The sequence below is a fragment of the Orcinus orca genome, chromosome 14 (assembly GCF_937001465.1).
Source record: "Orcinus orca chromosome 14, mOrcOrc1.1, whole genome shotgun sequence".
Lineage (NCBI taxonomy): Eukaryota > Metazoa > Chordata > Mammalia > Artiodactyla > Delphinidae > Orcinus > Orcinus orca.
In genome coordinates this window covers 17,468,907-17,490,378 of record NC_064572.1, presented here as the reverse complement: position 1 = coordinate 17,490,378, position 21,472 = coordinate 17,468,907, and the positions used below count along the sequence as shown (strand labels likewise).

The 21,472-nt window shown below is 49.6% G+C and overlaps 1 protein-coding gene across 7 annotated transcripts in view; it reads left to right on the top strand.

Moving 5' to 3' along the window:
- Window positions 1-21,472, top strand: part of RASGEF1A (RasGEF domain family member 1A) — a 311,582-nt gene that overhangs the window by 56,066 nt on the left and 234,044 nt on the right. For 5 of the 7 annotated variants that reach the window (XM_049696655.1, XM_049696656.1, XM_049696657.1 and 2 more), the window contains one exon: window positions 3,837-3,991. The exons of 1 other annotated variant lie outside the window; for it this stretch is intronic. The gene's annotated coding sequence lies outside the window, so the exon portion shown is untranslated. Of the gene's footprint in view, window positions 1-1,877; window positions 1,980-3,836; window positions 3,992-21,472 lie in introns of all 7 variants that reach the window. One more of the 7 variants, XM_049696660.1, reaches the window with a different exon arrangement.

Below are 21,472 nucleotides of genomic sequence, written 5' to 3'. Positions count from 1 at the left end.
TCTGTGCATCCATTCCTCCCCCGAGTTCTTTGGTCATCTTTATCATCACTACCCTGAACTCTTTCTTGGGTAGATTACCTATTTCCACTTTACTTAGTTCTCCTTTTGGGGTTTTATTTTGTTCCTTTGTTTGGAACAGCTTCCTCTGTCGCCTCATTTTGCCTCATTTGCTGTTTATATTTTTATGTATCTTATAGATTGGTTATGTTTGTTTCCTAACATGGGAGAAGTGGCCTTTTGCAGGAGCCATCCTGTGTGTCCCAGTAGTGCACTCCCCTCTCATCACCAGAGCTTTATGCTCTAGAGGATTCCCCTGTGAGGGCTGCGTGGGTCTTCCTGTCATGGTAGGCTCATCATATGGGTGGTCTGGTAGGCTTGCTTTGCCCCTGGACTTGTTGGTTGCTGGGTCCTGCCTTGTGCAGAGGCTTCTGGCTAGCTATGGGTTGTTAACTGTGTCAGGCGGTGGCTTACTGCAGAAACCCGGGGTAGGGGGACTAGTGCTGCCTTACTGGTGGGTGGAGTCAGCGTCCAGGAAATCTCAGGGCTGTTGCCCAACCACTGTGGGTGAAGCCAGGTCCTGGAGTCTGGTTGCAGGTCCCAGGGGTCCCAGAACTTGTGTTTTATCATTGGTGGGTGAGGCTGCTTTCTCACACAGTTGGCTGCAGGGCCCAGGGTGTCTCGATCCTTCTGTTGGACTGCTAATGGTTGGGGCCAGGGCCCAGCTGGTCTCCAGGGAAGGATCTGGCCTGCTAGTGGGCAGGCTGCGTCTGTAGGCCGTGGGGCTATAGTTTTCTTGCGGCTGGTGTCTGCCCACTGGTGGGTGAAGCTGGGCCTGAGGCTAGAGCAGGCTTGCTGGTGGCTGGCGCTGGGGCCCAGCCAGTCCCAGGGCATGATCTGGCCTCCTGGTGGGTGGGCCAGATCCACAGACTGCAGGGCTGTGGTTTTCTTATGGCTGGTGTCCACCCACTAGGGAAGCTGGTCCTGAGGCTAGAGCAGGTTCCCTAGAGTGTGTGGCTCAAGCCCGTGGATTCTGGGGATGGTGTCTGCCCACTTTTGGTTGGAGCTGGGTCCCAGGTTCTCTGGCTAGAAGGCCCCGAGGGTCTCGAGTTGGATTTAGTGCCTGTGCACTGGAGCATGGGGCCGGGTCCTGGGCCCTCTGTTGGACAGGATCATGTCCAGGGATGGTTGTAGACTCCCAGGGTCATAAGGCAGTCTTCCTGCCAGTGTGTGAGGCTGTGTCCATGCCGTGTTAGTTGCTTGTCCTGAGGCGTCCCAGCACTGGCACCTATATGCTGTTTGGTCTGGGCAGGGCTGGGTATTAGGGCTATAAGCTAGAAGGAGGATTCCAAAGTGGCATTTGTCAGCACCAGTGTCCATGTGGTAGAACAAGCTCCCTAAAATTGCTGTAGTCAGTGTCTGTGTCCCCAGGGTGAGCTGTAGTTGCCTCCTGCCTCTCTGGGAGACTCTCCAAGATCAGCAAGTAGGTCTGACCCATGTTCCTATCATATTACTGCTTCTTCCCTCCATCCCAGAGCCTGTGAGATTTTTGTGTGTGCCCATTGAGAGGGAAGTCTATTTCCCCCAACCCTCTGGGACTCCTGAAATTAAGCCTCACTGGCCTTCAAAGCCAAATTCTCTGGGAGCTCTTTTTCTGGGTCATCACCCCTTTTTCCACAAGACTGTGAAATGGACATTGACAGTGGGGAATTGTAACAGGAAAGAGCCAAATCTGACTACATGTTGGATCTGTTTCTTTTACTTTAACCTTTGCTTTGCGCTGCTTTTGTTCAGTAAAAGGATACTGTGTACACATAATGGCCTGCCTCGGGGAACCCTGCCCCTCTGCCTGAATGTTAAACCAAAGTACCTTTGTTCAGGGAAACATCCGGACCCTGTTCCACCTGCGGATGGCTGCAAGGAACGAGAAATTAACACATCAAGAAATTAACACATCACCTCCCCCAGGCTGGCCATTCCAGGTGATATTTACAAATCTTATGGCCTTTTTACTTTACTTCCTCATCTCCTCCCCCTCTCTGTGCTATAAAAGAAACTGACATCTAAACCCGGAGAAGATGGTTATTTTGAAACTTTAGTCTGTCATCTACAAGGCCTGCTGGCAATCCGAATAAAGTATTCCCTACCTCAACACCTCCTCTTTGATTTATTGGCCTGTCATGTGGCGAGCAGGGGAGCTTGGACTCGGTAACATTTACAAAATGATGACAGTCTAACTTATCATTTACCTTCATTTATGAGCTGAAATATTTCCATAAAGGGAGTATTTAGTTATATTACAGTTCATATAGGTAATGTAGACTAAATGCTGAATTTTTGCCTTCATTTACTGGTATTCAAAATAATGTGTTAGTTGCCTAGCATCTTCCGAAGTTAAACATTTTTTATTTTCAGTGAACTCATAGAATTAAATATCCTTGATGTATTTTTTTTTTCTTTCGGTACGTGGGCCTCTCACTGTTGTGGCCTCTCCCGTTGCGGAGCACAGGCTCCGGACACACAGGCTCAGTGGCCATGGCTCATGGGCCCAGCCACTCTGTGGCATGAGGGTCTTCCCGGACCGGGGCACGAACCCGGGTCCCCTGCATTGGCAGGCGGACTCTTAACCACTGCGCCACCAGGGAAGCCCTCCTTGATGTATTTTAATTCATTACAGGAAATTCTGATTGATGTTAATTAAAATCATCCTTCTTTGGCCCTGGGGGTTTTGGAACAGCCTTCTGTCTCCAGTAGTTTATTTGTTTCTGATGTGACAATATGTTTCAGGCTCCTCTTATCCCTTTCCAGCCCTGGAATCAACCATTTCTCCAGGAACCTAGTTTTCTCTTAAAGGGAAATGGTATGGAGTGATAACAATCTGGTGCCAGAGGTTGGTCCTTGTTTGGGGACTTTTTCAGTGGACAGAGCTAGGACCTATATCTGTATTTTTATTTTTTTAATTTATTTTATTTTATTTTTGCGGTATGCGGGCCTGTCACTATTGTGGCCTCTCCCATTGCAGAGCACAGGTTCCGGACACGCAGGCTCAGTGGCCATGGCTCACAGGCCCAGCCGCTCCGTGGCATGTGGGATCTTTCCGGATTGGGGCACGAACCCGTGTCCCCTGCATCGGCAGGCGGACTCTCAACCACTGCACCACCAGGGAAGCCCTATATCTGTATTTTTAAAAGATAACATCATCAAGCGTTTATAGTGATACTTCTAATTCAAATGCAGAACTATGTAGGATTTTAATTCGACCTCATCAGTCTTATATCTGCTTCTTTTCACACATTGAAATTTTCAGGGTCCAAAACACCGAGATAATTATCTGCATCATCCCACATGTGTAGAACATTTCAATAACAGAGCATGCAGTGTCTAATTTTATCTGAAAGGTCAGGGTGAAAAGAACAGTTGTTGACAAGATGAGGATGCATATTCCGGTTAGAGCAAAGAGCATGTACAAAGATCCAGAGGCTGGAGAGCACATAGTTCATTTAGGAAGGAGCAGGTCCTGTTCTACGGGAGGGGTGAGGGGTTCCAGAGTCGGAAGGCATTGCAACACAATGGGCCTCACATTCAATGCTGTGGATGTTAGAGCATCCACCAGATCTTGTGTTTGTTTTTAATAAACAATATGACTTTTCTACTTTGTCTATATAAGCAGAACTTCGGTGTGAGAAAATGGTAGGGGTTACTTGAAGAGTTACTGTCCTTAACTATTCTACAGCAGTAAAGGGAAAACACCAGTGAAAGTGTAGCTCACTTATTTTCTGACATTTGAAGATGCAGTTGCATACTAATGACCCATCGTCGCGGCATTTTTCTCCCCACAGAGGACAAAGTATGGACCATTGTGTCTCACGATTTGCAGACACAGACGGCGCTGGTGCGCTACAACCCAGAAAGATACTCAGCTCATTTTCAGCACCTCCATGTGGGCAGGATGTCACCTGTTTCTGCAAGATGTCGAGGTTGTGGAACCCCCCAGGTAGGCTGAGCACCGGAGGGTTACTGTTCATTGCTATCTCAGCTGGTGGTTGGAATGATGGAAACAATCCAGCAGGTGTGGCTTATTCTCTTAATAGGCCAGTCTTCAAAGTGCTGGTAGCTGTGAAAGTGAAGTACAACCCCTTGGTCTGTTTTCTGGGGAAGGAAGCTAAGAACTTACCATTGGAAAAAAAATTTCCATTGTTTTTATAGGTTTTTTTCAATTTTCTATGCATATATGTGTGTGTGTGTGTGCTTCTAGTGTTTAATTATCAGTAGTAGCTTTGGGCAAAAGTTTATCAGAGCTCCTTGTGAGCTTTCAAGTAGTTCCCTTTGAGTTCTTCAGTTGTCTTCAATGTAAAGATGAAAGAATTACAAAGTCTGTCCGCCGGTAAATAGCATATAGAATAGCGATGGAATTGAGAGCTCTTTGTTGTCTGTAGTCATTTAACAGTATCTGTTGGTAAAGAAGTCCTCCCCCAATTTTTTTTCATGATGGCTTACTTTTAGCAGTGCTTCAGGATGTGTGTTTGTGTGTGTTTATGCTACGAATGTAGAAAATAGAGAGTTTACAAAGGGTATCCTGGAATTATCTTTAATACAAGACCTATACCTCTGGGGTTCTTGGCAGTAAATTCAACACGATGACAGAAAACTAAATCTCTCTGTCTCTGGTATAACACAGTGGAAATAATGCATATGCTCTGAGTCAGAGAAATATAGGTTCACATTTTTCAGCCTTGCTGCTCCTTGGGTATGTGACTTTGGGGGAGTTGCTTGAACTCTCTGCCTCAGTTTCCAGTGTGTTTTTCAGTCAGATAAGGATCATAATGCCTATTTCAGGGTGATTGTGAGAATTGAATGAGGTACTGTACTAAGTGCTTATTATAGGGCTTGATGCACTTAAGGACTTAATAAATAGCAAATAATATACTGATTACTTTTTAATAGTAAGCAACTTTGGAAGTAGCGTTATGTCAGAGACCAATGGGCTGTTTGATGTCCCAAATCAGTGTTGTATTGGAGCCAGTGTTGTAGGGAGTCGCTTACAGAGAAGAGTTATAAGCGGGACAGTCTATAATATTTTGAAGATTTAAGTACTTTTTTTTTTTTTGTTTTTTGTTTTGCGGTACGCGGGCCTCTCACTGTTGTGGTCTCTCCTGTTGCGGAGCACAGACTCTGGACGCGCAGGCTCAGCGGCCATGGCTCACGGGCCCAGCCGCTCCGCGGCATGTGGGATCTTCCTGGACCGGGGCATGAACCCGTGTCCCCCACATCGGCAGGCGGACTCTCAACCACTGTGCCACCAGGGAAGCCCTTAAGTACTTTTTATGTGCAAAGCCTTGTGCTAAAATTACAAACAAGTGTAACCTATGAACTCTAAGAAAGTAAAATCTGTAAAATAGGAAAATGATTGGTTCAGACAAGTGGTGCTTATGCTATCTGGAGAAAGAAGACATGACCGTGGCTGGGATGTTAAAGAGGTGCTTCGTTAAAGAGGTCGAAAGACAATTCAAGGTCATGGAAAGAGAGGAAACAAGAGTCTGAAAGGCAGAATACGAATGATCCTTCAGGCCACAGTGAGAAGGAGTTTAGCAGAAGCAGAGTTCATGTCAAAGAGCAGTAAGAAATAAGGTTGAAAAGTAAAAATGAGAGAAACTGTGGAGGAAACGAAATGAGATGCTGGAATTTTCCCAGAAGGCCCGTGCTTCTCAGGCTTTAGTGTGCATGCGAATAACTTGGAGAGATTAATAAGACACAAATTGCAGGGCTCCATTTCCTGAATTTCAGATTCAGTAGGTCTGAGGCAGGGCTCCAGAGTTGTCATGTGTTACACATGCTATGGACTGAATTCTGGCCCCACAATTCATATGTTCTCCTCCCCAGTGTGACCCTATTTGAAATAGGGCTTTTAGGAGATAATGAAGGTTAAATGAGGTCATAAGGCTGGGTTCCTAATCTGATTGGATGGGTGGCTTATAAAAAGAGGAAGAGCCAGGAAGAGAGCTCTCACCAGAAACCAAACAGGCCAGCACCTGGATCTTGGACTTCCAGCCTCCAGCTCTGTTAAGGAAACAAACATGTTATTTTATCCACCTAACCAGTGGTCTTTTGTAATAGCAGCCAGAGCAGACTAGTACAATGAGTCCCCAGGTAGTGATGAAATAGCTGGTTTAGAGACCACTCTGAGAACCATGGCTATGTACAATGGAAATCCGTTAAGGTCCCTGCAACCATTTTTCTGTCCGCCTTCACTTATCACAATCTTTTTTTTTAAATTGGATCCTGTTTTCACTGCCAGGAAAAATCAACCAAGGGTTATAGAAAATCCAGGCACAGTTAATGAATCCCAGCAGCTTGCCTGCACTCAGTTTCATGAGTGAGTACTTCCTGTCCAAGTTCACTCTAAAGATTTCAGTCAGTCTCCACTCCTGGAGGGGATGGGGTGAGGTAAAATTGCTGACCAGAAAAATAACTTGGCACCATCAGCTTTATTTTCTTTATTTTCTTCCATTCTCCTATTAAACTTCAAAGTCATCTTTTACTGTTTGAATTTTGCTCTGGTGGTTAAAAAAATACAATGCAACTTCCAAATATTGATAAGTTTAACTCACAGTTCAGGCACCAGGAGAATTAGATTGGAGGTAAGAGAAACCGTTTGCCTTTAGTGCTTCTGGTCTTGTAGTTCATTTTTTCCCTTCCCTCATTGGTACCTTCTGTCCCTTCCCCCAGCCACCAAGAAACCTCACACACTTATTAGCCTCCTCTTGAAAACACAGGATGTCCAAACCATGAGAAAACATAGGGTAAATTTGATTTTAACCAATACTTCTGTTACATTTTCTAATAAGCTAAACACACTTCAACCTCCAGACACCTTTTCAGAGGATGAACTACTAGACTGAAATCAAGAGTGAACTGTTAGGGTTCCTTAAAAAACTACAAATAGAACTACCGTATGACCCAGCAATCCCAGTACTGGGCATATACCCTGAGAAAACCATAATTCAAAATGAGTCATATACCAAAATGTTTATTGCGGCTCTATTTACAATAGCCAGGAGATGGAAGCAACCTAAGTGTCCATCAACAGATGAATGGATAAAGAAGATGTGGCACATATGTACAATGGAATATTACTCAGCCATGAAAAGAAATGAAATTGAGCTATTTGTAATGAGGTGGATGGAACTAGAGTCTGTCATACAGAGTGAAGTAAGTCAGAAAGAGAAAGACAAATACCATATGCTAACACATATATATGGAATTTAAGAAAAAAAATGTCATGAAGAACCTAGGGGTAAGACAGGAATAAAGACACAGACCTACTAAAGAATGGACTCGAGGATATGGGGAGGCAGAAGGGTAAGCTGTGACAAAGTGAGAGAGTGGCATGGACATATATACAGTACCAAACGTAAAATAGATAGCTAGTGGGAAGCAGCTGCATAGCACAGGGAGATCAGCTTGGTGCTTTGTGACCACCTAGAGGGGTGGGATAGGGAGGGTGGGAGGGAGGGAGACGCAAGAGGGAAGAGATATGGGAACATACGTATATGTATAACTGATTCACTTTGTTATAAAGCAGAAACTAACACATCATTGTAAAGCAATTATACTCCAATAAAGCTGTAAAAAAATAAAGAGTGAACTGTTAGGGCTTCCCTGGTGGCACAATTGTTAAGAATCCTCCTGCCAATTCAGGGGACACTGGTTCGAGCCCTGGTCCAGGAAGATCCCGCATGCCGCGGAGCAACTAAGCCCGTGTGCGACAACTACTGAGCCCACGCGCCTACAGCCTGTGCTCCGCAACAAGAGAAGCCACTGCAATGAGAAGCCCACACACTGCAACGAAGAGTAGCCCCTGTTCGCCGCAACTAGAGAAAAGCCCACGCGCAGCAACGAAGACCCAAGGCAGCCAAAAATAAATAAATAAATAAATTTATTTAAAAAACAGGGGGCTTCCCTGGTGACGCAGTGGTTGAGAGTCCGCCTGCCGATTCAGGGGACACGGGTTTATGCCCCGGTCTGGGAAGATCCCACATGCCGCGGAGCAGCTGGGCCCGTGAGCCCTGGCCGCTGAGCCTGTGCGTCCGGAGCCTGTGCTCCGCAGCGGGAGAGGCCACAGCAGTTAGAGGCCCGCGTACCGTAAAAACAAAAAAAGAATGATTAGAGCAGTAGGAGAATCAAATTAGATTTGATGCCTTGCAGTGGGGAAGTTAAGGAAAATGAGTGTTTAACAATCAACAACTAAAAAATAAACAAAATCAGGAAAACTGAGAAGTAGTCAGTCTAGAGAATTCAAAGAAGGAAGCCAGCCCCTGGCTTTGGGTGTTCGGAGGCCACTGGAGTTTCTTGTCTCTGGGATCTGGTGGGTAGAGTCACTGAAGAATGAATGGAAAAAGGAAACAACAAGTAAAGTTTTTGAAAACATTCCATGTAAAAGGGATGGTTAATACAGAACTGCAGCTTAATCAGAAGGGACAGCCAAAGAAAGGGTTTCAGATTTTTCAAATAACTAACAAAAATTAAAAATAATTAACAAAAATTTAAAATAATAATAAAAATTTAAAATAATAATATTTAAATAAATTAAATATTAATCATTAAATATTAATTAATATTATCTGTTAAATATTAAATTAAATATTAAATACATAAATGTTTATATTTATGGAAATTGAAATATTAAAACTTTAATTCATTAAATATTAATCAATTCGCTAATATTGTTTATTAAATATCAAATAAATATTAACTTAATTATTTAATATTAAATAATATTTCAAAATAGTATTTTAAAAAATAAAATTTTAAAAATATTTAAGGATGAGAGAATTATGAGTATGTTTATAAATGTAGAAGATAATGCAAGTGATGAGGGTAAAGATATTTATACAGCTTTTAAGCTGTAGGCCTCTGTGGGTGTTGGCATCTGGAAAACGTGGTAGGTCTTCCTGAACCTGGAGCCTGTAAAAGCCTGAATATTCGCTGGGCGGGCTTTGCTCATCCCTGTGCCCTCTCTTTCTCTGGAAAGTTCTCCGCAAACGTTTGTCTTCCCTTTCTATCTGATCCTCTTCCTTCTGTTTCCACAACCCTGCGTGGGAAAAACTGACCTAAAGCCAGGTCAGCTGAATTAAAAGGGAGGTGATTGAGTTCAAGGCCGGTACATCAGTGACTTCAGGGGGCTCTTTATTTATTTATTCTTTTTTGGCCACGCCCTGTGGCATGTAGGATCTTAGTTCCATGACGAGGGATGAAACCCGTGCCACCTGCACTGGAAGCGGGGCGTCTTAGCCACTTGACCTCCTGGGAGGTCCCGGGCTATTTAATTTAAAGCAGTGGGGTGTGGTAGGGTGGGATAGTACCCTCGTAAACTTGGAGAGAGAAGATATCCCCATCTAGAGTGCACTTAATTGTGTTAAGATGGAGAGGGGGAAGGAAATCAGGCTGCCAGGTGCCCAAGGCCAGTGCAGCCCCCGGGGCTCCGCAGGGAAGAAGGGCTGAGAGTTGCCATTAGAGCCGACGTCCACAAGAGGGCGCCGGAGCACCAGCGATACCCTCGTGTGCATCCCTGGCCAAGCCTCCAGGTTCGGACATGGGGTTTGGGGAAAGTCAAGGACGTGCCCAGAAGAAAGGAGTTGTTTTCGGACACCTCTGATTCACTTGCTGAAACTGCCTCCTCTCACAGAGTGGGCTGAATTCTGCCTTCAGCTTGCCATGGGGGCGCTTTCAGCCGGGCCGGGTGGCCCAGTGACCCGACAGCCAGAGAGGCTGTCTGCAGACTGACTGCCCTTTATTTCTCCAGAGTCAGGACTCTGGACCCAGAAACACCTGGCTTGACTTGGGCTTCCAGCTTTTAAGCTGCTGGTCTCTGTGTGTGTTGGCATCTGGAAAACGGGGCTGTCGTCCTGAACCTGGAGCCTGCAAAAGCCCAGTGTTCTCTGGGCGGGCTGCGCTCATCCCTGTGCCCTTTCTTGTTCTCGAGAGTTCTCTCCAAAAGTTTGTCTTCCCTTTCTATCTGATCTTCTTCCTTCTGTTTCCACAACTGTGCCTGTGGTAACCTGACCTAAAGCCAGGTCACCTGAAGTATGTGGGAGATGATTGATTTAAAGCCAGGTACATCAGTAAATAAAGTGGGCGTATTTATTTATTTTTTTATATTTGGCCATGCCGTGTGGCATGGAGGATCTTAGTTCCCCGACCAAGGATCAAACCCAGGCGCCCTGCAGTGGCAGAATGGAGTCTAAACCACTGGAGGACCAGGGAAGTCCTGGGCTGATTAAAGTAGTAGGATGTGTAGGGAGGGAGGACTACGCTGGGAGACTTGGAGAGAGAGAATATCGTCATCCCTAGGGCACTTCATTGTGATAAGTGGGAGAGGGGAAAGGTAATCAGGTGGGCAGGCGCCCTGGACCTGTTCTGCCCCCAGAGCTGGCAAGGGAGGCAGGAGGAAGGGCTGTAAGATGCTATTAGAGACGAGGGCCACAAGAGAGCGCCGGAGCACCAGCGGAACCCACTTGTGTATCCCTGGCCAAAATTCAGGTTTTGAGATGGGGTTGGAGATGGGGTAGCAGAACCGCAAGGACGTGCCCAGAGCAAAGGGGTTGGTTACGGGCCCCTCTGATTCACCGGTTCAAATTGCCTCGCCGCCCAGGGGGGCAGTGGTCTGCCTTCAGCTTCCGATGGGGACACTTCCAGCCAGGTTGTGGCCCAGTGGTCAGACGGCCAGACAGGTTGCCTGTAGACTGATTGCCCTTTGTTTCTCCAGAGTCAGGACTCTGGACCCAGAAATACGTGCCTTGACTCGGGCTTGCAGCTTTTTAAGCTGTTGGCCTCTGTGGGTGTTGGCATCTGGAAACCGGGGCTGGTTTTCCTGAACCTGGAGCCTGTAAAAGCCTGGATATTTGCTGGGCGGGCTTTGCTCATCCCTGTGCCCTCTCTTTCTCTGGAGAGTTCTCCGCAAACGTTTGTCTTCCCTTTCTATCTGATCCTCTTCCTTCTGTTTCCACAACCTTGTGTGGGGAAAAGTGACCTAAAGCCAGGTCAGCTGAATTAAAAGGGAGGTGATTGAGTTCAAGGCCGGTACATCAGTGACTTCAGGGGACTATTTATTTATTTATTTGTTTATTTATTTATTTTTGGCCATGCCGTGTGGCCTGTAGGCTCTTATTCTGAGTTCCATGACGAGGGATGAAACCCGTGCCCCCTGCAGTGAAAGCAGGGGAGTCTTAGCCAATTGACCTCCTGGAAAGTTCCGGGCTATTTAATTTAAAGTGGTGGGGTGCGGTAGGGAGGTATGGTTCTCTGGGAAACTTTGAGAGAGAAAATAGCCCCATTTGTAGGGCACTTCATTGTGCTAAGAGGGAGAAGGGGAAGGCAATCAGGCTGCCAGGTGCCCAAGGCCAGTGCAGCCCCCGGGGCTCCGCAGGGAAGAAGGGCTGAGAGTGGCTATTAGAGCCGACGTCCACAAGAGGGCGCCGGAGCACCAGCGGTACCCTCGTGTGCATCCCTGGCCAAGCCTCCAGGTTCGGACATGGGGTTTGGGGAAAGTCAAGGACGTGCCCAGAGGAAAGGGGTTGTTACTGGGCCCCTCTGATTCACTTGCTGAAACTGCCTCCTCTCACAGAGTGGGCTGAATTCTGCCTTCAGCTTGCCATGGGGGCACTTTCAGCCGGGCCGGGTGGCCCAGTGACCCGACAGCCAGAGAGGCTGTCTGCAGACTGACTGCCCTTTGTTTCTCCAGAGTCAGGACTCTGGACCCAGAAACACCTGGCTTGACTTGGGCTTCCAGCTTTTAAGCTGCTGGTCTCTGTGTGTGTTGGCATCTGGAAAACGGGGCTGTCGTCCTGAACCTGGAGCCTGTAAAAACCCTGGTGTTTGCTGGGCGGGCTGCGCTCATCCCTGTGCCCTTTCTTGTTCTCGAGAGTTCTCTCCAAAAGTTTGTCTTCCCTTTCTATCTGATCTTCTTCCTTCTGTTTCCACAACTGTGCCTGGGGTAACCTGACCTAAAGCCAGGTCACCTGAAGTATGTGGGAGATGATTGATTTAAAGCCAGGTACATCAGTAAATGCAGTGGGCCTATTTATTTATTTATTTTTATTTGGCCATGCCGTGTGGCATGTAGGATCTTAGTTCCCCGACCAAGGATCAAACCCAGGTGCCCTGCAGTGGAAGAAGGGAGTCTAAACCACTGGAGGACCAGGGAAGTCCTGGGCTGATTAAAGTAGTAGGATGTGTAGGGAGGGATGACTACGCTGGGAGACTTGGAGAGAGAGAATATCGTCATCCCTAGGGCACTTCATTGTGATAAGTGGGACAGGGGAAAGGTAATCAGGTGGGAAGGCGCCCTGGACCTGTTCTGCCCCCAGAGCTGGCAAGGGAGGCAGGAGGAAGGGCTGTAAGATGCTATTAGAGACGAGGGCCACAAGAGGGCGCCGGAGCACCAGCGGAGCCCACTTGTGTATCCCTGGCCAAAATTCCAGGTTTTGAGATGGGGTTGGAGATGGGGTTAGCAGAACCGCAAGGACGTGCCCAGAGTAAAGGGGATGGTTACGGGCCCCTCTGATTCACCGGTTCAAATTGCCTCGCCGCACAGGGGGGCAGTGGTCTGCCTGCAGCTTCCGATGGGGACACTTCCAGCCAGGTTGTGGCCCAGTGGTCAGACGGCCAGACAGGTTGCCTGTAGACTGATTGCCCTTCGTTTCTCCAGAGTCAGGACTCTGGACCCAGAAATACGTGCCTTGATTCGGGCTTGCAGCTTTTTAAGCTGTTGGCCTCTGTGGGTGTTGGCATCTGGAAACCGGGGCTGGTTTTCCTGAACCTGGAGCCTGTAAAAGCCTGGATATTTGCTGGGTGGGCTTTGCTCATCCCTGTGCCCTCTCTTTCTCTGGAGAGTTCTCCGCAAACGTTTGTCTTCCCTTTCTATCTGATCCTCTTCCTTCTGTTTCCACAACCCTGCGTGGGGAAAAGTGACCTAAAGCCAGGTCAGCTGAATTAAAAGGGAGGTGATTGAGTTCAAGGCCGGTACATCAGTGACTTCAGGGGACTATTTATTTATTTATTTGTTTATTTATTTATTTTTGGCCATGCCGTGTGGCATGTAGGCTCTTATTCTTAGTTCCATGACGAGGGATGAAACCCGTGCCCCCTGCAGTGAAAGCGGTGGAGTCTTAGCCAATTGACCTCCTGGAAAGTTCCGGGCTATTTAATTTAAAGTGGTGGGGTGCGGTAGGGAGGTATAGTACTCTGGGAAACTTTGAGAGAGAAAATAGCCCCATTTGTAGGGCACTTCATTGTGCTAAGAGGGAGAAGGGGAAGGCAATCAGGCTGCCAGGTGCCCAAGGCCAGTGCAGCCCCCGGGGCTCCGCAGGGAAGAAGGGCTGAGAGTGGCTATTAGAGCCGACGTCCACAAGAGGGCGCCGGAGCACCAGCGGTACCCTCGTGTGCATCCCTGGCCAAGCCTCCAGGTTCGGACATGGGGTTTGGGGAAAGTCAAGGACGTGCCCAGAGGAAAGGGGTTGTTACTGGGCCCCTCTGATTCACTTGCTGAAACTGCCTCCTCTCACAGAGTGGACTGAATTCTGCCTTCAGCTGGCCATGGGGGCACTTTCAGCCGGGCCAGGTGGCCCAGTGACCCGACAGCCAGAGAGGCTGTCTGCAGACTGACTGCCCTTTGTTTCTCCAGAGTCAGGACTCTGGACCCAGAAACACCTGGCTTGACTTGGGCTTCCAGCTTTTAAGCTGCTGGTCTCTGTGTGTGTTGGCATCTGGAAAACGGGGCTGTCGTCCTGAACCTGGAGCCTGTAAAAACCCTGGTGTTTGCTGGGCGGGCTGCGCTCATCCCTGTGCCCTTTCTTGTTCTTGAGAGTTCTCTCCAAAAGTTTGTCTTCCCTTTCTGTCTGATCTTCTTCCTTCTGTTTCCACAACTGTGCCTGTGGTAACCTGACCTAAAGCCAGGTCACCTGAAGTATGTGGGAGATGATTGATTTAAAGCCAGGTACATCAGTAAATGCAGTGGGCCTATTTATTTATTTATTTTTATTTGGCCATGCCGTGTGGCATGTAGGATCTTAGTTCCCCGACCAAGGATCAAACCCAGGCGCCCTGCAGTGGAAGAAGGGAGTCTAAACCACTGGAGGACCAGGGAAGTCCTGGGCTGATTAATTTAAAGTAGTAGGATGTGGTAGGGAGGGATGAGTACCCTGGGACACCTGGACAGAGAAAATATCACCATCTCTAGGGCACTTCATTGTGATAAGTGGGAGAGGGGAAAGGAAATCAGGTGGGCAGGCGCCCTGGACCTGTTCTGCCCCCAGAGCTGGCAAGGGAGGCAGGAGGAAGGGCTGTAAGATGCTATTAGAGACGAGGGCCACAAGAGGGCGCCGGAGCACCAGCGGAGCCCACTTGTGTATCCCTGGCCAAAATTCAGGTTTTGAGATGGGGTTGGAGATGGGGTAGCAGAACCGCAAGGACGTGCCCAGAGCAAAGGGGTTGGTTACGGGCCCCTCTGATTCACCGGTTCAAATTGCCTCACCGCACAGGGGGGCAGTGGTCTGCCTGCAGCTTCCGATGGGGACACTTCCAGCCAGGTTGTGGCCCAGTGGTCAGACGGCCAGACAGGTTGCCTGTAGACTGATTGCCCTTTGTTTCTCCAGAGTCAGGACTCTGGACCCAGAAATACGTGCCTTGATTCGGGCTTGCAGCTTTTTAAGCTGTTGGCCTCTGTGGGTGTTGGCATCTGGAAACCGGGGCTGGTTTTCCTGAACCTGGAGCCTGTAAAAGCCTGGATATTTGCTGGGCGGGCTTTGCTCATCCCTGTGCCCTCTCTTTCTCTGGAGAGTTCTCCGCAAACGTTTGTCTTCCCTTTCTATCTGATCCTCTTCCTTCTGTTTCCACAACCCTGCGTGGGGAAAAGTGACCTAAAGCCAGGTCAGCTGAATTAAAAGGGAGGTGATTGAGTTCAAGGCCGGTACATCAGTGACTTCAGGGGACTATTTATTTATTTATTTGTTTATTTATTTATTTTTGGCCATGCCGTGTGGCCTGTAGGCTCTTATTCTGAGTTCCATGACGAGGGATGAAACCCGTGCCCCCTGCAGTGAAAGCGGTGGAGTCTTAGCCAATTGACCTCCTGGAAAGTTCCGGGCTATTTAATTTAAAGTGGTGGGGTGCGGTAGGGAGGTATAGTACTCTGGGAAACTTTGAGAGAGAAAATAGCCCCATTTGTAGGGCACTTCATTGTGCTAAGAGGGAGAAGGGGAAGGCAATCAGGCTGCCAGGTGCCCAAGGCCAGTGCAGCCCCCGGGGCTCCGCAGGGAAGAAGGGCTGAGAGTGGCTATTAGAGCCGACGTCCACAAGAGGGCGCCGGAGCACCAACGGTACCCTCGTGTGCATCCCTGGCCAAGCCTCCAGGTTCGGACATGGGGTTTGCGGAAAGTCAAGGACGTGCCCAGAGGAAAGGGGTTGTTACTGGGCCCCTCTGATTCACTTGCTGAAACTGCCTCCTCTCACAGAGTGGGCTGAATTCTGCCTTCAGCTTGCCATGGGGGCACTTTCAGCCGGGCCGGGTGGCCCAGTGACCCGACAGCCAGAGAGGCTGTCTGCAGACTGACTGCCCTTTGTTTCTCCAGAGTCAGGACTCTGGACCCAGAAACACCTGGCTTGACTTGGGCTTCCAGCTTTTAAGCTGCTGGTCTCTGTGTGTGTTGGCATCTGGAAAACGGGGCTGTCGTCCTGAACCTGGAGCCTGCAAAAGCCCAGTGTTCTCTGGGCGGGCTGCGCTCATCCCTGTGCCCTTTCTTGTTCTCGAGAGTTCTCTCCAAAAGTTTGTCTTCCCTTTCTATCTGATCTTCTTCCTTCTGTTTCCACAACTGTGCCTGGGGTAACCTGACCTAAAGCCAGGTCACCTGAAGTATGTGGGAGATGATTGATTTAAAGCCAGGTACATCAGTAAATAAAGTGGGCGTATTTATTTATTTTTTTATATTTGGCCATGCCGTGTGGCATGGAGGATCTTAGTTCCCCGACCAAGGATCAAACCCAGGCGCCCTGCAGTGGCAGAATGGAGTCTAAACCACTGGAGGACCAGGGAAGTCCTGGGCTGATTAAAGTAGTAGGATGTGTAGGGAGGGAGGACTACGCTGGGAGACTTGGAGAGAGAGAATATCGTCATCCCTAGGGCACTTCATTGTGATAAGTGGGAGAGGGGAAAGGTAATCAGGTGGGCAGGCGCCCTGGACCTGTTCTGCCCCCAGAGCTGGCAAGGGAGGCAGGAGGAAGGGCTGTAAGATGCTATTAGAGACGAGGGCCACAAGAGAGCGCCGGAGCACCAGCGGAACCCACTTGTGTATCCCTGGCCAAAATTCAGGTTTTGAGATGGGGTTGGAGATGGGGTAGCAGAACCGCAAGGACGTGCCCAGAGCAAAGGGGTTGGTTACGGGCCCCTCTGATTCACCGGTTCAAATTGCCTCGCCGCCCAGGGGGGCAGTGGTCTGCCTTCAGCTTCCGATGGGGACACTTCCAGCCAGGTTGTGGCCCAGTGGTCAGACGGCCAGACAGGTTGCCTGTAGACTGATTGCCCTTTGTTTCTCCAGAGTCAGGACTCTGGACCCAGAAATACGTGCCTTGACTCGGGCTTGCAGCTTTTTAAGCTGTTGGCCTCTGTGGGTGTTGGCATCTGGAAACCGGGGCTGGTTTTCCTGAACCTGGAGCCTGTAAAAGCCTGGATATTTGCTGGGCGGGCTTTGCTCATCCCTGTGCCCTCTCTTTCTCTGGAGAGTTCTCCGCAAACGTTTGTCTTCCCTTTCTATCTGATCCTCTTCCTTCTGTTTCCACAACCTTGTGTGGGGAAAAGTGACCTAAAGCCAGGTCAGCTGAATTAAAAGGGAGGTGATTGAGTTCAAGGCCGGTACATCAGTGACTTCAGGGGACTATTTATTTATTTATTTGTTTATTTATTTATTTTTGGCCATGCCGTGTGGCCTGTAGGCTCTTATTCTGAGTTCCATGACGAGGGATGAAACCCGTGCCCCCTGCAGTGAAAGCAGGGGAGTCTTAGCCAATTGACCTCCTGGAAAGTTCCGGGCTATTTAATTTAAAGTGGTGGGGTGCGGTAGGGAGGTATGGTTCTCTGGGAAACTTTGAGAGAGAAAATAGCCCCATTTGTAGGGCACTTCATTGTGCTAAGAGGGAGAAGGGGAAGGCAATCAGGCTGCCAGGTGCCCAAGGCCAGTGCAGCCCCCGGGGCTCCGCAGGGAAGAAGGGCTGAGAGTGGCTATTAGAGCCGACGTCCACAAGAGGGCGCCGGAGCACCAGCGGTACCCTCGTGTGCATCCCTGGCCAAGCCTCCAGGTTCGGACATGGGGTTTGGGGAAAGTCAAGGACGTGCCCAGAGGAAAGGGGTTGTTACTGGGCCCCTCTGATTCACTTGCTGAAACTGCCTCCTCTCACAGAGTGGGCTGAATTCTGCCTTCAGCTTGCCATGGGGGCACTTTCAGCCGGGCCGGGTGGCCCAGTGACCCGACAGCCAGAGAGGCTGTCTGCAGACTGACTGCCCTTTGTTTCTCCAGAGTCAGGACTCTGGACCCAGAAACACCTGGCTTGACTTGGGCTTCCAGCTTTTAAGCTGCTGGTCTCTGTGTGTGTTGGCATCTGGAAAACGGGGCTGTCGTCCTGAACCTGGAGCCTGTAAAAACCCTGGTGTTTGCTGGGCGGGCTGCGCTCATCCCTGTGCCCTTTCTTGTTCTCGAGAGTTCTCTCCAAAAGTTTGTCTTCCCTTTCTATCTGATCTTCTTCCTTCTGTTTCCACAACTGTGCCTGGGGTAACCTGACCTAAAGCCAGGTCACCTGAAGTATGTGGGAGATGATTGATTTAAAGCCAGGTACATCAGTAAATGCAGTGGGCCTATTTATTTATTTATTTTTATTTGGCCATGCCGTGTGGCATGTAGGATCTTAGTTCCCCGACCAAGGATCAAACCCAGGTGCCCTGCAGTGGAAGAAGGGAGTCTAAACCACTGGAGGACCAGGGAAGTCCTGGGCTGATTAAAGTAGTAGGATGTGTAGGGAGGGATGACTACGCTGGGAGACTTGGAGAGAGAGAATATCGTCATCCCTAGGGCACTTCATTGTGATAAGTGGGACAGGGGAAAGGTAATCAGGTGGGAAGGCGCCCTGGACCTGTTCTGCCCCCAGAGCTGGCAAGGGAGGCAGGAGGAAGGGCTGTAAGATGCTATTAGAGACGAGGGCCACAAGAGGGCGCCGGAGCACCAGCGGAGCCCACTTGTGTATCCCTGGCCAAAATTCCAGGTTTTGAGATGGGGTTGGAGATGGGGTTAGCAGAACCGCAAGGACGTGCCCAGAGTAAAGGGGATGGTTACGGGCCCCTCTGATTCACCGGTTCAAATTGCCTCGCCGCACAGGGGGGCAGTGGTCTGCCTGCAGCTTCCGATGGGGACACTTCCAGCCAGGTTGTGGCCCAGTGGTCAGACGGCCAGACAGGTTGCCTGTAGACTGATTGCCCTTCGTTTCTCCAGAGTCAGGACTCTGGACCCAGAAATACGTGCCTTGATTCGGGCTTGCAGCTTTTTAAGCTGTTGGCCTCTGTGGGTGTTGGCATCTGGAAACCGGGGCTGGTTTTCCTGAACCTGGAGCCTGTAAAAGCCTGGATATTTGCTGGGTGGGCTTTGCTCATCCCTGTGCCCTCTCTTTCTCTGGAGAGTTCTCCGCAAACGTTTGTCTTCCCTTTCTATCTGATCCTCTTCCTTCTGTTTCCACAACCCTGCGTGGGGAAAAGTGACCTAAAGCCAGGTCAGCTGAATTAAAAGGGAGGTGATTGAGTTCAAGGCCGGTACATCAGTGACTTCAGGGGACTATTTATTTATTTATTTGTTTATTTATTTATTTTTGGCCATGCCGTGTGGCATGTAGGCTCTTATTCTTAGTTCCATGACGAGGGATGAAACCCGTGCCCCCTGCAGTGAAAGCGGTGGAGTCTTAGCCAATTGACCTCCTGGAAAGTTCCGGGCTATTTAATTTAAAGTGGTGGGGTGCGGTAGGGAGGTATAGTACTCTGGGAAACTTTGAGAGAGAAAATAGCCCCATTTGTAGGGCACTTCATTGTGCTAAGAGGGAGAAGGGGAAGGCAATCAGGCTGCCAGGTGCCCAAGGCCAGTGCAGCCCCCGGGGCTCCGCAGGGAAGAAGGGCTGAGAGTGGCTATTAGAGCCGACGTCCACAAGAGGGCGCCGGAGCACCAGCGGTACCCTCGTGTGCATCCCTGGCCAAGCCTCCAGGTTCGGACATGGGGTTTGGGGAAAGTCAAGGACGTGCCCAGAGGAAAGGGGTTGTTACTGGGCCCCTCTGATTCACTTGCTGAAACTGCCTCCTCTCACAGAGTGGACTGAATTCTGCCTTCAGCTGGCCATGGGGGCACTTTCAGCCGGGCCAGGTGGCCCAGTGACCCGACAGCCAGAGAGGCTGTCTGCAGACTGACTGCCCTTTGTTTCTCCAGAGTCAGGACTCTGGACCCAGAAACACCTGGCTTGACTTGGGCTTCCAGCTTTTAAGCTGCTGGTCTCTGTGTGTGTTGGCATCTGGAAAACGGGGCTGTCGTCCTGAACCTGGAGCCTGTAAAAACCCTGGTGTTTGCTGGGCGGGCTGCGCTCATCCCTGTGCCCTTTCTTGTTCTTGAGAGTTCTCTCCAAAAGTTTGTCTTCCCTTTCTGTCTGATCTTCTTCCTTCTGTTTCCACAACTGTGCCTGTGGTAACCTGACCTAAAGCCAGGTCACCTGAAGTATGTGGGAGATGATTGATTTAAAGCCAGGTACATCAGTAAATGCAGTGGGCCTATTTATTTATTTATTTTTATTTGGCCATGCCGTGTGGCATGTAGGATCTTAGTTCCCCGACCAAGGATCAAACCCAGGCGCCCTGCAGTGGAAGAAGGGAGTCTAAACCACTGGAGGACCAGGGAAGTCCTGGGCTGATTAATTTAAAGTAGTAGGATGTGGTAGGGAGGGATGAGTACCCTGGGACACCTGGACAGAGAAAATATCACCATCTCTAGGGCACTTCATTGTGATAAGTGGGAGAGGGGAAAGGAAATCAGGTGGGCAGGCGCCCTGGACCTGTTCTGCCCCCAGAGCTGGCAAGGGAGGCAGGAGGAAGGGCTGTAAGATGCTATTAGAGACGAGGGCCACAAGAGGGCGCCGGAGCACCAGCGGAGCCCACTTGTGTATCCCTGGCCAAAATTCAGGTTTTGAGATGGGGTTGGAGATGGGGTAGCAGAACCGCAAGGACGTGCCCAGAGCAAAGGGGTTGGTTACGGGCCCCTCTGATTCACCGGTTCAAATTGCCTCACCGCACAGGGGGGCAGTGGTCTGCCTGCAGCTTCCGATGGGGACACTTCCAGCCAGGTTGTGGCCCAGTGGTCAGACGGCCAGACAGGTTGCCTGTAGACTGATTGCCCTTTGTTTCTCCAGAGTCAGGACTCTGGACCCAGAAATACGTGCCTTGATTCGGGCTTGCAGCTTTTTAAGCTGTTGGCCTCTGTGGGTGTTGGCATCTGGAAACCGGGGCTGGTTTTCCTGAACCTGGAGCCTGTAAAAGCCTGGATATTTGCTGGGCGGGCTTTGCTCATCCCTGTGCCCTCTCTTTCTCTGGAGAGTTCTCCGCAAACGTTTGTCTTCCCTTTCTATCTGATCCTCTTCCTTCTGTTTCCACAACCCTGCGTGGGGAAAAGTGACCTAAAGCCAGGTCAGCTGAATTAAAAGGGAGGTGATTGAGTTCAAGGCCGGTACATCAGTGACTTCAGGGGACTATTTATTTATTTATTTGTTTATTTATTTATTTTTGGCCATGCCGTGTGGCCTGTAGGCTCTTATTCTGAGTTCCATGACGAGGGATGAAACCCGTGCCCCCTGCAGTGAAAGCGGTGGAGTCTTAGCCAATTGACCTCCTGGAAAGTTCCGGGCTATTTAATTTAAAGTGGTGGGGTGCGGTAGGGAGGTATAGTACTCTGGGAAACTTTGAGAGAGAAAATAGCCCCATTTGTAGGGCACTTCATTGTGCTAAGAGGGAGAAGGGGAAGGCAATCAGGCTGCCAGGTGCCCAAGGCCAGTGCAGCCCCCGGGGCTCCGCAGGGAAGAAGGGCTGAGAGTGGCTATTAGAGCCGACGTCCACAAGAGGGCGCCGGAGCACCAACGGTACCCTCGTGTGCATCCCTGGCCAAGCCTCCAGGTTCGGACATGGGGTTTGCGGAAAGTCAAGGACGTGCCCAGAGGAAAGGGGTTGTTACTGGGCCCCTCTGATTCACTTGCTGAAACTGCCTCCTCTCACAGAGTGGGCTGAATTCTGCCTTCAGCTTGCCATGGGGGCACTTTCAGCCGGGCCGGGTGGCCCAGTGACCCGACAGCCAGAGAGGCTGTCTGCAGACTGACTGCCCTTTGTTTCTCCAGAGTCAGGACTCTGGACCCAGAAACA